This window comes from Fukomys damarensis, unplaced genomic scaffold, assembly GCF_012274545.1.
Source record: "Fukomys damarensis isolate Sample0158 unplaced genomic scaffold, DMR_v1.0_HiC HiC_scaffold_21, whole genome shotgun sequence".
NCBI classification, from domain to species: Eukaryota; Metazoa; Chordata; class Mammalia; order Rodentia; family Bathyergidae; genus Fukomys; species Fukomys damarensis.
Window position 1 is genome coordinate 8,866,326 of NW_022900933.1, and position 5,456 is coordinate 8,871,781.

Here is a 5,456-nt window from a genome sequence, read left to right on the forward strand (position 1 = left end):
TCAACCTGCCAAAGATTAAAACTAGACCCTTATCTTTTCTTATCTTTTGTTGTTGGGTTGTCCTTGCTTTAATTTCTGGGTTATTACTTAAATCTTCCTGATATAGTTGCGTTCTAGCTTTTGAGTCTCCAATGACTCATAGACATTCTCATTTTCATAATATCAGAGAAAACAACTCATTAAATCATTCATAATCCTTTATCCCAATTGATCCAATGAGCAACACAATGGGATCAAGCACAACTTGCAAATTGACCACTTGTGGTAGTCATTAATCTATCACCTTTAAACCATGTGAATTAAATTAATATCAAGAAGCAGCCCAAAATATGTTTGCAGTGAATACACTTTTCAATATAGCATTTTTACCATTTAGGATGGGGGCTTAGACAGGGTTAGGACAAGAGGAGTAGATAAGTGAAAGAATTGGAGAAGGTTTCAAGTGAAGCCGGAGGACATAGAATGACCACACAATCTTTAGGAAACTATTAAATTCAAAAGGGATAGAGTGCAGGAATAAGGACAAGAATATATCCCCTTAACAGTAATAGGGGCTCACTTTCCCTTGAGACTATTGACAATTGAGTGAGGTAAAATGACAGAAGAAAAAAACATAAAGAGAAAAGAAAAAGTGATAGAAGAAATCTGAGTTAGGGCAGGAGCAGGAACAGAAAGGGAGATGAGGGATAATATGGTGGAGCGAGAGACTGAGTTGGAGAAAGAGGACAGAAGAAAGAAAGAATTTGCAGAGTAGAATGAGGAAAAGAAAGAAAAAAAATGAATTTGAAAGGGTCTCTTTCAGACTATATCTCTGCTGTCATAATATACTACATGCACAGCCATGTGCAGACCCAAGTCCCCTGATCTCAGCTAGCTGATGGCACATGCCCATGACTCAGACTGACCTCAGGCTGCAAGGCCCAGATTGAGTTCCCCAACCTCCTGCGGGGTTGAACACAGTTCTACCACAGGTTTTCCCCGCCCTTTCTTTAAAGATGTTCAAAGTTGGGCACTCAGAAAAATACCCTTTATGACCACCTCTGCCTCTGCAGAGTGGGTCCAAGGTCTGGCACAATCAGGAGATTTGAGAGCAGGGGTGGGGTGGTGAATAGGTTTCAGGGGCGCCCACGCAAGCTACTTTCCTTGTTGTAGAGCTGATGGCAGCGCAGGCAGGGGAGGGCATGGCTACCCAGTCCAGATTGGGCCCAAGCAGGTCGGCAGGAAAGCAGATCTTGGAGGGGCCTTCCCAAGTCTCCCTTTCCTTGCACCGGAGAAATGGCAGCACTGGCAGGGAAGGGCATGGCTCTATTGTTAATTTTTCTGTATTTTAACATTGTAGTGATGTATTGGAAGTGTTTTATCTTTGAAAGTCTGAACATGATTTTTCAACCTTGGTACTGTTGTTATTTTGGTACTTCTTGCTATGAGGGGCTATTCTGTGCACTGAAGGCTATTGGGCAGCACCCCTGGCTCCTACCTACTGGCTCTACAGTAGTAACCATGTCCCTGCCCACCTCCAATGTTGTAACAACAGAGTCTGAAGAGCACCAGGAAGTAGGGTGCATACTTTGGGAGGCTGAGGCAGGAGGATTGTGAGTTTGAGCCTAGCCTGGGTGACTGTGATTTAATGAAAGCCTGGCTTAAAATAAAAAATAACAACAGGCTGGGGGTGTAGTTCAGTGTGAAGCCCTGAATTTTATCCTCAGTACTACCAGAAGAAAAGTCTGCAGGCATAGCCAAATGTCCTGAGGGCGACGAGGCAAAATTTAGAGATATCCATAGTACTAGAATAGTTCTGGGTGAAATGATTTGAGATTTGGGTTTAGCTTCAAAATAATCTCAATGATGGGGGTAGGTAAACTATTCCAAAATGAAAAGTTTAAAATACATTTAAAAATTTTCAAGGTGTCCTTTTGGACTTAGCTTTCTTTCAGTACGGCAGACTCAATGTTCTGAAATATTCTCCCACCACAAAACTTGACTATCCTGGATAAAATACGATAAATATTGGTTAAATTCAGTCTAAGATCTCATGTCTTATACAGATATATATACAGATATATCTTTTATATATATAAAAGCACCATCTCTGAGTTTCAGATATGCCTGGGTAAGTCCAAGCCCTCCACTCCAGGTCACTAATTTAGCTCAACTTCAATTACCTGGTAATGGTAACTCCTGAGAGCTCCTCCCTGCTCTACCCCAGGGACCTCCTCCCAGCCCAGACCCCGAGGTGTAGCCCAGTGAGCTGCTTGGAGCCGGACTCTTTGGTCCATTAACTTCTCACTGTTTACACAAGCTTCCGGCCCCTGGAGAGGAACAGGTCAACCTTTGACCCACCCCCCACTCCCACCCCACTGTTTCCTTATTCTCCACCTGTGACTTCACATGGCTAAAGGGGCTTCACGTGGCCACATCAGGGGCCTTCACAGGACTCACAGCCCCTGGGTGTCTCAGGCTTTCAGGTCCACCTGTCTTCTTCAAGACTCTGCGGCTTCCAAGCTTAGCCAGGATAACCTCAAGGTGAGGTTTAGAAGATATCATCCAACACTAGGCTTTTAAGTCCTCTGAGGGACTTCTCACTTTGAGGTAAGCAGGCTTTGGAGGTTGCTGAGGAGAGATAGCTCTGTGCTATGGGGGCTGGAGTAGGGACAGCAGTGGGGCGTGCTCAGGACCTAACAGTAGGCCTGGCATACAGGCACCACAGAGGGAGGCCAGCCTGGCAGGTCCTTCACAGCAGCGCTGGACATTGGTGGACACCAAAGGAGTACAGGATAAACAGGACTGCGGCCATCCTTCGGACAGAAGAGGGAGCAGGACTGAGTAAGATCAGCCTAATTATTTTTACCCTGTTCCAAACCACAACTGCCAGTTTCTGAAGGGAGGCTGTGGTGGCCTAGAGGAAGAATCTCTGAAGTGAGCGAGGCAGGAGGCTTGAACACCGCCACTTTCTCTTTCTGTCTGAGTGTTCCGTGGCCAAATTATCAATCTTGGTTCTACTCCAGTTCTTTGCGCCCTTCACAAGAAGGAGGTGCCATCTAGTGAGTTGCTTTCCTAGAGGCACTCACGGCCTCCGGTGAGTTAAAGTCATCTGAGAGCCTCTAACGGACTTACGTAAGGAGCTTATACCCTCTCCTCTGTAGAAACAGAAAATTGCACAGATTTATAACAGAGTTTAGGAGTCAGACAGCTTTGGATTCAAATCCCACATATTCATTTGTGTGAAGCAGGGAGCAAGTTCATCAAAGTGTCTGTGCCTCCTGGTCCTGGTATGTGAACTGGGAAGAATCCTACCAACTTCATAAGTTGGAGTATTAGGAGTCTCATTAGATCCATACTTGTAATACAATATCTTCTGTTCCCATGACCACAGGTAGTGATGATAACAACTGAAACCTGTTGAAAGCCCGCTCTTAATGACAAAGATCCCTTTCATCTGTGAGCCCTGTGGTCAGCAGCTGAAATAGAGTTAAGTGACAAGGAGGCAGCTGTGGAGTCATTTGAGATGTTGAAGCCAGAGCAGCATTGAGACAGTTGAATGCAGGCACAACATGACTAAAGTTTGGTAGTGCAAAAATCTGTTGAGTCGTTGGAAGTGTTTGGACTCACCGAGCTGGTGCTCCTTGGCCTTTGATGATGAACACTTCTTGTTTCTGCCTACTCACTGCTCCTCCTCTGTCCTCAGTGCCAAATGGTCCTTTGGGAATGCTAGGATTTGAATATATTTTGGGTTGAAATTTAATCTCTAATGTGAGATATTAAGAAGATGGGCACTGAACCTGGCTGTAGTGTTCAGAGGCGGAACCGTCAGCAGGTGGTTAGGGTTAGGTAATGTCATCAGCGTAGAATCGAATCTGGGTGGCTTTATAAGAAGAGAGATAGCAGAGGGCCACTGTGCTCGTATCCACTCTGGTTCTTGCCATCTGAGGCTCTGCACCAACTTTGGGCTCTACTGGAAAGGCCATCACACGTTGCGAGCCCTTCAGCTTCCAGAACTATGAGCTAAGTCAACATATATATTTTTATAATTACCTGGCCTTAGGTGTTTCATTATAACCTGTAGGATGGACGCATAGAGGGAAGCACTCATGTTCTACGTTCTTGCATGTAGAGCCTCCCCCAGCTCTGGATATGGGTACATCACCAGGCCTAGCGAACTGAGATAGAAAAGCATAAAGTCTGAGGCCTCCCCTCTTCCTTTGCCAGTCAGAGGGATCAGGATCTCATTGACAGCTGTCATGCCCGCCTCCCTCACTATCCCCATGGTGGTCTAGGGCTACTGCCCCAGCATCTTTCCACCACTGGTATGGTTGCCTTAGCAACCACCCTCCAGGCCAGCAGCTTGCTACTGCAGCCCTGACAAGGAGGCATGGCTCGGCCCACAGCTACAGTGCCTCTGTCCCACTCTGGCTGCTTCAGGCTGCTGCTGCTGCTGCTGTCTGAGGAGCTGCTGGAGGACCATGCCCATCAGGGTAAAAATCAGGGAGGAAAGCTGGGCCTGGTGGAGAACGCCTGTAATCCCAGTACTCAGGAGGCTGAGGCAGGACAATTGCTATGAGTTCAAGACCAGCCTGGGTTACATAGTGAGTTCCAGGTCAGTCTCAACTACATAGTGAGACCCTGTCTCAAAAACCAAAACAAAAAAAAAATAAGTAAATAAATACATAAATAAAATTAGGGAGGGACTAGGGACCAGCGGCAAACCCTCAAATGCCAAGAGATCATGATCTACACAGCTGTCCCTCCTGGAGACTCCTTGATAGCAGCCGCAGTTGTACTTTCAGCCTCCTCTTTTTTTGAGGAAACACAGGAGCTTTCAATCAAGTATCCATTTCTGCAGCTTGAAGAGGTGACATCATGATAGATGAGACTGTCCTAGACATCCTGCCACTCCAGGAGATATTTGCCTTGGACACAGCAGGCTTTAAACACACACCTACCCCAGATGAGTGGCGAAGCCGCTGCATCCTATAATCTCCAGATCACTACTCTGAAGGTCCTTAAATAGTTCTGCAAAATGCAGGACCACTCTTCTACATAGCAGTGTGCTCTCACGCTTCTTGGGTCATTCCAGGAGAGTCCACCTGAGCTCCATGCTCTACAGGTCCCAAGGAAAACCTCACCTGGGTGGTCCTAGTGCTTACCCTTGATTCTCATCTGTGGTGGAGTGAGCCAAGCAGGTTGTACTAAAGAAAGCTTGTAACACTAGGGGCTGTCAGTCTTGAAGAGCCCTCGAGGGTGACAGAGCAGTGAAAAGCCAAGGGCAGCAGAGACCCGTGGTGACCTAGGGAAGAGCCCCAGAGAGACAGCTGAAGACGCTGGAAGGGTTCCAGAAAACTGCCAGGGGCTTGCAGGCCTCAGTTGTGAAGCAGCTGATAGGAGTGGCTGGGAGGGATCGAGAGCTGTAACACTAAGAGCTAAGAGGCACTGGCACGCAAAGCTCATAGCTGTAACAC